The sequence below is a fragment of the Dermacentor albipictus genome, chromosome 6, assembly GCF_038994185.2.
Source record: "Dermacentor albipictus isolate Rhodes 1998 colony chromosome 6, USDA_Dalb.pri_finalv2, whole genome shotgun sequence".
In the NCBI taxonomy this organism is placed as follows: Eukaryota; Metazoa; Arthropoda; class Arachnida; order Ixodida; family Ixodidae; genus Dermacentor; species Dermacentor albipictus.
In genome coordinates this window covers 30,264,820-30,277,284 of record NC_091826.1, presented here as the reverse complement: position 1 = coordinate 30,277,284, position 12,465 = coordinate 30,264,820, and the positions used below count along the sequence as shown (strand labels likewise).

General features: G+C 47.4%; 1 protein-coding gene across 7 annotated transcripts in view; it reads right to left on the bottom strand.

Moving 5' to 3' along the window:
- Positions 1-12,465, bottom strand: part of LOC135905116 (uncharacterized) — a 595,563-nt gene that overhangs the window by 550,413 nt on the left and 32,685 nt on the right. For all 7 annotated transcript variants that reach the window (XR_010565325.1, XR_010565321.2, XR_010565324.1 and 4 more), the window contains exon 2: positions 2,052-2,183. The gene's annotated coding sequence lies outside the window, so the exon portion shown is untranslated. The remainder of the gene's footprint in view (positions 1-2,051; positions 2,184-12,465) is intronic.

Genomic DNA, 12,465 nt, shown 5'->3' with positions numbered 1-12,465 from the left:
ACAAGGCAACGCGAGAGCAATGGCATGACGCTTCGTAAGACGAGTCGTAGTCGGCAAGACGTCGCAATACTTTCGCATGCATCCACGTAGGGATACCTAAGTGCATTTGAATTAATTTTCGCGGTATTTATTCAGGCACGCATGACTCCTGCGGGAAACAAGCAGATAAAAGAGCTAAGAAGCCTCTTCTAGTTGCACGGCTACGATGACGCATCCAGACAGCACCGTAGAGTGCTTCATTATTTAAACGCGCCGCTCAGGTTGCGGTCAATGTTCGCAAGAAACAGGAAAATGGCGCCAAGGATAAGCACCATACCAATGAGGAACACCAATCTGGACGGAATTCGATTTGTTCGTATAGATCTACCAGTTCGACGATCATTTGAGGAAAATGAGTCGCTGATGAAATTATGGGTTCCGTAATCTCTATCCAGCATGCGTGTTTTCCCACGGGCTATGCATTCCAATGGGCAGAAACACGTCAAAGGGCACATCGTCACAACTGTATTTGGCACGAGATATCCCAAAGAATGAGAATTTAAATCAAAATCTTTGTGAAGAGCTCGTCGAAGCACATCCCAAAATAAAATGGCAACCCTGCAGCTTACAGATCAATTGTTTCGAGTACATCACACAAGCGACAATTCACGGACGTCGCGAAAATGTCTCTTGAACGTAGCCAAGTCCTGACAGGCAAGGTTACAGAATGCAATTAAACAAAAGAACGTTTTCTTTTTCTAAATCAAGGCAGAGGCATTTTAGGCACACGAGCTAGTACGTCATGTCCTAGCAGGCAAAAATATCTTACGCAACAAAGTGGCGGCGCGGACAACGTATGTATTAAAAATCTGTCAATGTATTTTTTGCGCGATACACAGCACAAATATCCATTTGAAAACGTCGCTGTTGGAAAACGAACCGAGAAATAGACTTGACGCATAAGCCCGCAAAGACATGGTGGCAAAGAAAAAAAATGGTGAAACTACTAGCTTATGTAAAAATATTCCTCAGGTTCACCTGCGGGAAAGCTCGAACGGTAGGACGAGAACTGTCATGATCGCAGCTCCGCCAAGTAATCAATCAGAGTTGCACAGTGTTGCCGCCGCATAATGCGTTTCCCGGGGTTCGCGCGCACCGGGGCGCTACGGATTTCGGAGCCCAAGCGCAGGTTTCACAGCGGCGCCGTCAGATGGCGCAGAGTGCTGATAAGAAAGCGCCAGAGAGGCGTCCTGTTCAAGTACGCATACATAAGCTGTTTCAACGGCGGCAATGCTTTGTGTCGCTGTATCGCTTCTATGATAAATGCATTGTACCGTCGTCAGTCATCGTGGGATGGCTTCTGTCGAATACTTTTTTTTTCGAGCAATGAAGCCTTAGTTTCGCAATATTGCTTACTGCCGATATATTGTCTGTTTATTACTTCATCTACTTATGTCTGTATGTCATTATTTATCACTACTGAAATTGTGCCGATTGAGCTGCTGTTGCTTGCGAAATGAACTTTTATGTTAATTGATTGATTGTTGATTGATTGATCAACAATCAATTGTTGATTGTTGATTGACTCAATTGTTGATTGTTGATCGTTATGTTGATTGATTGATTGATCAATTCATAGTGCTATGTTAGCAAATTTGGGTGTATTGCACGAATCAGAGCATGTGACTTCGAGAACGAGAGGCCGGCGACCTTTGAACACTGTAGAGCAACTGAGGGAGTCACAGGAGACGTCGTAATTTCATTAAAGCGGTGCGTTTGGCGACTTGCTAGGGGATAAAACACCCGCCGTAGTCCACATACTCAATGTAAGGGGCTGCCAGTTTTGCAGCAACGAGTGTGCGCTCGACAAAACATGTTGCTGAAGTCCAAAAGCCGGAGCAAACTGGCGCCTCAAGTGGTCGAAGTTAATCCGAGACGCTACACTACGGTGTCTGTCATAAGCGGTGCCTTACTCTCACACGTCAATCTGCTCGGCGGATGCCCTGGCTACTCGTGCAGAACAGACATACTCGGGCTTGCAGACAATGCTGCTCCCGGCCAGGTCACCTTACCTAGGAGCCTTGCGATGTACTTGGACCCCCCTGCGGCACGGGGTGCACACACTGTTCTGCTCTCTCTGGACTGAAGATGGCCGCTCCCCTTCTCTCTGGACTGCAGATGGCCGTCTTGAATCTTCAACATATCTGCAATAAACTTGCAGAATCACAAAGCATGCGCATCGCTGCCGAAGCTTAGCTTTTAAGAAGAGTACGCATTTGGGCTGGTTGGTTCATGATTATGAGCACTAAAACAGCGCTAAACAAGAGGACAAGGAGAGGGACACAGACAAAAGCGTGAGAAAATGTTCCAAAAGCCAGGGGAATTCATGCTTCAAAGTGTTGTTTACACTGGCTTTACTCAACAACAAAGTATAACAAAAACATAGACGTTTCGCCACCTATGCGGGTGGCATCGTCAGTACACAATGGCAACAAATGAGAAATACATCCTATTTATCTATGAAAGTGCCGTAAACATCCGGCAGGGGGCCACGGTTAGAGTTACATGAAGATTGATTACGACGGATGAACCATGATTCTACGAACTTCCTTGGGCCCCATCGGTGTTCCCGTGCTAGTGTGGTTACATTGTTAAAATCAAACATGTGTCCCTTTGATAAACAATGATCAACCAATTCTGTCTTGGCACGTGTAGCATGGGTGGCTTTCGTAGCATCTCTTAGATGTTCCTTGATACGGGTGCGACGTCGCCGCCCTGTCTCGCCAATGTAGCTGGCATCACAGTCCGAGCAGTTGACCTTGTAGACGACACCACTTTGTTCGTCCGGAGGTGTGCGGTCCTTTGGCTTCGGGAATACTATGCATTCCGTATGTCCGCGGTGTATCAGAAGCAGTGCGCAGGGCTTTACGGCCTTTAGGTGTTCGAACTGTGTTTACACCCTCGTACACGTTGGCAAACGTGTTCCCGAAGCCAAAGGACCGCACACCTCCGGACGAACAAAGTGGTGTCGTCTACAAGGTCAACTGCTCGGACTGTGATGCCAGCTACATTGGCGAGACAGGGCGGCGACGTCGCACCCGTATCAAGGAACATCTAAGAGATGCTACGAAAGCCACCCATGCTACACGTGCCAAGACAGAATTGGTTGATCATTGTTTATCAAAGGGACACATGTTTGATTTTAACAATGTAACCACACTAGCACGGGAACACCGATGGGGCCCAAGGAAGTTCGCAGAATCATGGTTCATCCGTCGTAATCAATCTTCATGTAACTCTAACCGTGGCCCCCTGCCGGATGTTTACGGCACTTTCATAGATAAATAGGATGTATTTCTCATTTGTTGCCATTGTGTACTGACGATGCCACCCGCATAGGTGGCGAAACGTCTATGTTTTTGTTATACTTTGTTGTTGAGTAAAGCCAGTGTAAACAACACTTTGAAGCACAGACATAAGCGCTGGTTTATTTCCGAAGCTTTCCACATTCCTATTAGCGGCGAAGCATGTGTAAGCCATCCCTCTACTTCTCTCCTTCCGAAGGAGATTGCCTTCGTATCACAATAATTGTACTTTTCGCCGCTGCGCATGCTGAATTCTGTTGATTCTGTGCTTTGAGGTAGCGGCGGAGTATATACATGCTGACTGAATGAATAAAGACACTTGGTTGTTAATCAGCACTGTTGTCTGTGTCCGTCTCCTTGTGCTGTTGTTTAGCGCTGTTTTACTGCTCATGATTAGCTTTTAATGGAACATACAGGAGCAAGCTATTCGGTGGATCAGCGCTGCCCTTTACTCGCGGCCTATTCCCTCTTCATACTCTGCTCTGCCTTCCATAAGTGGCTTCAGCTCCGCAAACCTTTTCTTTTTATCTTTCATTGGCTTTTTTTTTTCTAAATCTCTTTTGGATTGTCAGCATGGACGATCCCTTTTCATTTATATTATGATTGTTTTTTTTTCAGACCGTTATACCTTCGGGTGGTGTGGGCTTACCCCCCCTCCCCCCCCCAATTTTTTTTATGTTCCTTTTCGTCTTGGGAGAACAAACTCAGCAATGGACGTCAATCCACACTAATCGAGCAATCGATGAAACTAAAGTTCTGTAACATGCCGTCCGCGATCGGCTGCCGCCGTGGCGATCATGCAGTCATCGCGCTGTTGAACCGAAACGTCACGACTGAGGAAGCATTCTTGCGTAACAGAATGTTTGTGAACCTGGTCTCAGATTTCCTATATTATTGCCATTTCAACCATCGTTTGTTTTTGTCGCGGTAGCTGCTGTGCGGCAGGTGCTAATTAGCTGAGTTCGTTGTGCGGTCAGTGACACAACTGATGCAGTTAATCGCATTAGTTATTAGATAACCGCATGATGCGGCACCTTCCAGTCTTTGATACGAACCTTCTCGCGTAAAAAAAATAAAGATAGGTGGATCTCAAGTTTAATCTTACGTTAGCGCAAACTTAAGACAAATGTTTAGCGCTAGCGAGAGAAATTGCAGTACGAAATAATTCCGCTGATATGCATTCTTTTTCTTTCTTTTTTGCAAATGTAACGCTAACGCAAATTCAATGTCATGTTATAGCCCAATTCTCACGCGGGCGCCAGGCGCTCCGACTGGCGCGCCGCGCGGTCACCAACCTCTCGAGCCATTCCAACATCTCTTTTGTTTTTTGCCATCCGTCACCGCCCACACCAGAAACGGCGCCAGCGAGTCGGGCAGCTGGAGAACAGAGCGGCAAGTCATAGCTGCGCTAATGTGGATGCTGCGTTTCAGAAGCCGACAGATGTTACATACGTTTCCCTACGTGTATATATGTATATATACATGTACGCTCTACGCCATGGCAAGTTGCACAATCTAGAATACTGGCGTGGGCGTGTGTGTGTGTGTGTGCGTGCCAAACGACCTTGGCCTTCATCGTATATAACCTATAGGAACGCTGTAGGAACGAATAAAGAAAGAAATAATAAAGAAACGAATTAGCCTGTTAATGAGACAGTTCTCTGTGACGGATACGGGTATCAGTCGCGTCAGGAAGCCTCTGCGCAGTTCCTTCTTACTGTGGCCTCGGAAATTGGTGCCGCTCACTCTTAGCGTTCTCAGTGAGCGAAGAGGAAGCGGCGTCCATGCAGTTGTGCAAGGGGACGGCTGCACTAGCGAGCAGCGGACGCAGTGCTTCCCTTATGTTTATTAATGTTTTTTTTTTCGCGATAAGTTGTCACTCCATGACGACAAAGGATACGTTAGACGGGAAGCGGATCAACGGAATCATGCGCTAACGGAAATGTCTGACGAGTCGTACAACCTTTCTCATTCATGATTCGGCAGACGGGCAGTTAAAGAGAAAGCAAGGACAGGAAAGGGCAGGGAGGTCAACCAGAAGAGCACCCGGTTTGCTACCCTACACTGGAGGTGGGCGAAAGGGGAATCGAAAGAGAAAAAAGGGAGAGAGTAAGCACTGAACGCGTGTGGGGGCACACTATACAGAGGGGCACTATAAATGGTCTAAGCAGGCGCACTTCAAGTATTGCACTAGTGCACGAATAGCTTTTCGTGCGAGTGACGGGTGTGGCCGTGATCCGAGTATCTTTGACTCAGTGAACGGGCTTGAGTCTAGTCGGTGCAAAGTCGCCCGCAGAGAGAGGCGTTGTACATCGTAGCGAGGACAGCTACACAATAGGTGCTCGATGGTTTCGTCGTACCCACAGGAGTCGCACGTCGGACTCTCAGCCATTCCCAAACGATAGGAGTATGCGTTCGTGAACGCCACTGCCAGCCACAAAGGGCACAGCAAGGTTGTTTCGTCGCGGGAAAGGCTAGATGGCAGTTTTACCCGTAGCGTGGGGTCCAGTTTACGTAATCTGCAATTGAAGGCACTTGAAATCCAGAGATCTTGTGACTTTTTGTGTGCAAGTAGGCGAAGTTCCCTGGCAGCGTCCGACCTCGCAAAAGGTGTTGGACGCGTCTGGGTGTCTTCGTGGGCAGACCGGGCAGCCTTGTCAGCTAGGCTGTTGCCGACGATGCCACAGTGAGCAGGAATCCATTGAAATATGACGTTTTGCCCACTTTCCAGAGCATGGTGGTGCACCTCACTGATGTCAGATATCATCTGCTCGTAAGTTCTGCGGTGTAATGCAGACTTGATACTGTGAAGAGCTGCCTTAGAATCACAAAATACAACCCATTTCTCTGTTGGCTCTTCGGCGACATACGTCATAGCGGCATGGAGAGCTGCAAGTTCTGCCGACGTAGATGTAGTCATGTGTGACAATTTGAAACTTACTATAACCTGCTTAGCTCAAACGATGAATGCGGCAGTTGAGCTGGTAGGTAAGGTCGAACCGTTGGTATATATATGTGTGCGGTCATGATACGTCTGGTGCATTAATAGGAGCGTAAGTTGCTTCAGAGCCGGTGATGGATGATTGGACATTTTGTAATTCCAGGAATAGTAAAATTCACTTGAGGCTGTCGCAGGCACCACAGTGGAGATGAAGGCTTCACCGCCGGTGTAGGTATGCACTTTTGATGAGCATTAATCACTCTTGAAAAGGTCGCTTGGGGTTTCTCGGATGGTAGAGAGGCCAAATGATGGTCGGGGATCCTTGACAGATGGCGAATGTGCGCTCTGAGAGAGTCGACAGCTACACGTGTCTGGATCATATGGTCTCCCGCGATGGCAATTGTTGCTGCTGTTGAGGTGCACCGAGGCAGCCCTAAACACCTGCGTAGGGCTTGACCTTGTATGCTCTCCAAAGCGCGGAGGTTCGTCTTGCATGCATTTGACAACAGTGGTAGACTGTAACGTGGGAGTCCGAGAAACCCCAACCTGTACAACTACATCATAGAATGGACTGGTGTACCCCAGTTTTTCCTACAGAGAAATTTGAAGACCTGTGCAATGGCAGCTAACTTCTTCACAGGCAGTTAAAGGAACGCTGAAACGATGAACACCAAACCAATTCGGACTGACAAAGGCTTCCTACAAAATGTGGTTTTCAGTCATTTGGCAAAGAAAACAAAATACTTGATTATTGCTGGAGATATGGAAGCCCAAGCTATAGCCTTTCCCGAATTTCGCGCCAGAAATAAATCATTGCGGTACGTCAGCGTGACGTCACTGATTTCAATTATAATCTGTCATATTGTGGTCATGTTGCCGCGGGAGAGGTTCTCAAAAGTTGCGAGTTTGGGCGCTCGGTTCCTTTAGAAGGCGGTGAATGCGCTCCTTGTTCACCGATAGAGTGTCAACTTCACCAGCGTAGACGCTTACAAAATCCATGGCATCGGGGTGGCGTAGTGCAGAAATCTCACGGTGGCGTCGCCACCATGCGGTCTTTTATTCCTGCGTCTTTCCTGTATTACGAAAGCCTCCTCTCACAATAAGAGCGACCATCTTGCGTTAACGGAACAGTAATCTATACCGCAGCTCAACCTTACACCCTTCTTCGGCGTCCTTTCAAGTTTAATCAGAACCAGTTTCCGTGCAAGTGCACCAAGTGAACGGGTCCCGCGTCGTAGAGAATCCGGTGTCGGCGTCCGGCGTGCCGTGAGCGAAAATTGCCGTATATATTTAGGTATGTGTATATGCCACGCCCCGCTACATGACATGCGGTACATGCGGGTTGTATTGCCGCACCGTTCTTCGACTAAAGTTGCTAATACCTTGTCTTAGATTCTCGACGAAGGCATTCCTGGGAATTTCGAGAATGACAGCCCACTAACAAATGTCATGAAAAAAAAAACACCGACAGCTAATGCCTTTTATGTTAAATCTTCTCAGACTGAAATATTAAAACTGAAGAACAAAAAACTGGCTGTGGCTTAGCTAAGGTTAAGCCCAGGATGCGAAGCATACTAGCCTTTATTTTAACGCGACAGCGTTAAGGAGCTCGTGTCGCAGAAAAGCCGGTGTCGTCGGCGCCGGCTCAGGCGTGCGGCGCTTGCTCAGGCGCACATTTCGTTGTCGCGCCGAACGCTGCGTTGCTCGACGCTCACCGCGTCCGATGCGGGGCGCGTAGTCGCTGCGCCGTAGCAAAGCCACCTAGAAACAGTCTCTGTAGCACGCCGCAACCTACGCTTCTCATTCCAACGAGCAGCTCTGTCTCCAGGAGGCATCTCACCTCGTGAGTGTCTAGCAGAGGCAAGCGCAGCTGCTTATATACCGCCGCGACGCCGCAAGCGACGGCGCGAGTTGGAGCCCCGTTTCTCCTCTGTCGTGACGTCACGGTGTCACGTGGTCAGCCTTGAAGGCGACGCCGCGATCGACGGCGCGAGTTGGAGCCCCACTTCTCCTCTGTCGTGACGTCACGGTGTCACGTGGTATTGAACGCGACACCGCCGCGCCTGAGCAGCTGGGTTGAGCTCTAGTAATATGCTTCGCATAATAACAGAAACCTGAAAATGACAATTTTATGGCGCGGCTGTGCACTATGTCCGGGATCGGCCCACGCAAGAGGCCACGTTTCTACCAGAAAACTCTCATCGTGCATAGCGTTCGCCGTCAGCATTTCCCGGTATAGACGTTCCCGGTTACGTAAGCTGCAGTTGCCAAGAAGCGTGAGAAGCAGTCCGGAATCTTTGAGTGCTGTCGCGTTCCACTCTTAAAGGCGAAGCTTGGGCGTCCTCCATATTTTTTTTTTTAACGCATTTCCCATTTTCCTTGGCTCAGCGCGGTATAGCTCAAAGCCGACGGCGCAATGCTGCTAAGCACGAGGTCGTGAACACGACTACCTGTCACGGCGGCCGCATTTCTGTGCGAGCGCAATGCAAAACTTCTCGTGTTGTCGAGTATTGGGTGCACGTTATCGAAAATGCCACGCTACTGAAATTATCCTGACGCCCTCGGATGGACGACCTTTCGTATACGTAGGGATCGATACCGCTTTCTAGGTAAGACGGCGCTAGAAAACTTCGTGCGCCTGCACGAGACGGCGGGTACTCCGTGCGTCATGACAACCCAAGTTTTCGAAACAACCGATTGCAGCAACTAGACTTTTGCCTTCGTCTTCGCATCCCCTATGGACTTTGCCGACGAGAGGCTACCCTGCTTCGGCGTCCGACGCCGGATTTTTCGCGACACGGGCTCCTTAACGCCATCGCGTTAACGCCCCGCGGAAGACATTGCCCTTTATCTACTTCAACTAGACGTTGAATCACCTTCCAGCTCTTTTATTTTTTTTCAATTGACTTTTCAATTTTCATTGCTCTGCTTTAGTGATATCTGCGAAATCGCCGAAGCATGCAGAGCTTATCATTTTGCTGCGTTTTTTTTTATTTGCTTCTTGACCATCCACGCACGCTCGCGAAAACTTCTTTATTGGCTAGAATCTCTGATATCACCCCCGTGTTAGGAACTTATCATTTCGTAAGCATTTAACGACTTACTGCTCGTTAAGCAGACGGCGACAAAATAGCAGCCAAGGTTTCCAAACCCCCCTTCTACATGAATCAAACCATGTCAAGCTCCGTTCATGACGTGAAACTGGCAAATGGAACGGTCGTGCGAAAGCTGGCTGGCATATCCGCGTAAGCTCCGCTATAACGACTCTGTTGTAGAGGCGCCACTGAGTCGGCAATGCCTGTGCACAATTTGACAGGCCGGCAAAGAAATTAAATACGAATGGGAACGAAGAATTGAAATAGTAGAACGAAGAATGATGGCAAAATTCACTGCGTGCAAATGCTATGAATGAAAAAAAACAGCATAACAAACGGGACAACGTGATGTGGATAGACGGAAACGGACTGACACATGCGTGAGTTATGCACTTCGTAACTTTAGGGTTAGCCGTACCTGTAAATGCCCCTTATGCTGTTTAACAACTGCGCGCCCAGCCAGGCTTCAAGATATGTATGCTTCTCATTATATTGCTATGTCATGCGACGTCTGAGGAACGGACAAGGACAAAAGAATGAAAAAAAGAAAGTGGTAGTGACAGAGCCCATTGATCGGCCTGCTCGCACGGCTGAAGCAGTATTTTTTTTTGTCAAGGTCTCGTTAGACATATAACTGAATAAAGACAGCGCTAAAAGCAGAGGTAAACGCTTTGCCCAATACGTATCATTTAGCATAAGTAAGCAGAATAAGTGGATGCTCCCCAACATTACCTAACCAAGATTTTCTTTTATTCCCTCACACTTGTGCACTCACACTCATCGACACTCATTCAAGCTCTTACTCACCCCCACACATGATCGCAAACACTCAATCACTCACTCACTCGCTCGCTCACTCGCTCGCTCACTCGCTCACTCACTCGCTCACTCACTGGCTCACTCACTCACACACTCACTCATGTCCGTATAGTTTCGTCCAATCAACTTCACCGGAACTCATGCCCGTTCATCTCACGTCCACATCTCGCACCCTTCGGCACTCACTAAGGCTCTGCACTCCCTAACGTTCAATAACCATTAATAACCCGCGTGTCAAATGAGTGCGGAACAAGTTTCAGCCAGTGTACTTGTGAACGAGCATGCCAAGCTATGGTATTTAGATTCAGAATTCCTTTATTTCGTGTTCATTTCTCTTTACTGCAATAGCACGGTGTACATTATTTTCCGGACAAAAACTGCGCAGTCGTAAACGTACGTGCGTACGCAACCTTCACAAGACTACTAGTTCTATATGTGAGGTGTTTGTTTAGCTGCACCAATTTTTTTTTAAGTTACGTGTGGTGGATAGCACAATTCTAACCCTTGAACTAAATTACTCGATGAATTACTACTGTGAGAAATCAAAATGCTCAATTGAATATTTGCTTTAAGTACACTAAGAACGTTCTAATTATTTAATTATTTTGTTAATTGTTCTAAGGCATGTCTATCGGAACGTTTTCTGAGAATGGCACCGCTTTCGAGATACGCGCATTCAATATTATTAGATTGCCCTACACAATATGGCCGACCTCCTGCTCACGGTGTCATAGGGCCGAGCGTTGGCTTGGAAACACAATTGATGATAGATAAGGAAGAGATGGTAACATGGATAGCGGCATTAGCTCCTGCCCCCCTGCTTTAGTTGCACTTCTAGGGCGACATCCGCCAATATTTGTCGGTCAAACAAGATGTGTGGGTCAAAACATGTGTGGACAGTGTGGTGAAACAAGATGTGTGGGTCCGACAAGATGTGGGCGTCAAACAAGATGTGTGGGTAAAAAAATGTGTGGGTCAAACAAGATGTGTGGAGAAGCGCACTGCGAAATTTCGGAAATCCCCTATTACAACCGAAAGGTTAAATTAAATCGCGGAATTTCACGCATCAGAACCACGATCTGCTTATGAGGCATGTCGTATAGCGGGGGTACTCATGATTAATTGTTACCATCCGGGGTTGTTTAACGTGCACCACCTAATTCTAATGAACAAGACGAAAGGGAATCGAAAAACTTGATATTTTTTTTGTTAGTCACAAACACACGAAGCCCACAGTTATTGAAGCCCAGAAGAGCATAGGGGGAAATTGTTTGTTGCTTTGACTGGAGTGTTGAATATGACGAGGTAAAAGCCAATGAAAGCTGAACCCACACCTTACGCATCTAAGTACACATTAGCGTTTTTCGCACTTCATCCCCATCGGAATGCGACCGCCGTAGGTGATCGAACCTGCGACGTCGAGCTTTGGAGCGCAATGCGCCGCTTGGCTACTGCATGGGGCCGCACGAAAGCAGACTTGGACACAAGATACGAATGCCGTATTTTGTTCGTTCTTTCATCTTGTCTTTAAGTTCCACTTTCCAACTGATCATTTAATTACAGTGTAAGAACGTTGTGCGCAGAACAATAAAAAAGAAGTATGCCAATTTTATTAATATACTGGCCGTCCCTGTTTTCTGTGGGTCAATTTTTCCGTGGCCTCACTCACACATTGCTACTTAAAGTAGAGAGTCTGACGAAAGCTCGTCTGATTGTGAAGAGTCACGGCGAAAATCAGACAGACGCCTACCAAGGTAAAAAATTAATTAAAACTAGGCGTTTCGGGCTGCCACACGGGACACTTGTTCCCAATGACTCATAATGGTTTATATTGTACAGTATGCGTCTAACCACGTAGCCCGTACAGATTCTCATCCTTACGTTGCAGACGACGATGCGGCGAACAAAGCTCGAAGTTGCACCATGTCCAGGAAATTATTATTAATTCCAAGCGGTTGCCCAGTTAAACCTGCTTTTCTCTTTAGGTTCAGTATGTTTCCAACTCAGGCTGCGTCATTCATTTTCGAGTGTCTGCCTCCCCTTAAGTTTATGAAGCTTCGAAAATATTCAAGTGAAATTCAATTTTTATATCAAGCCTTATTCACCTGTGTCTTGGCCAAGTTCCCCATATTGGGATACACGCTCAGAGGACAACAATTATAACTAATACACTCTTTAAAAGAGTACCAGCCTTTGGGGCTTATCTTGTCCCACAACAAGAATCGTCATATGTCTTGCCCGCGTTTCCTTTCTTTAACGCCGCGAG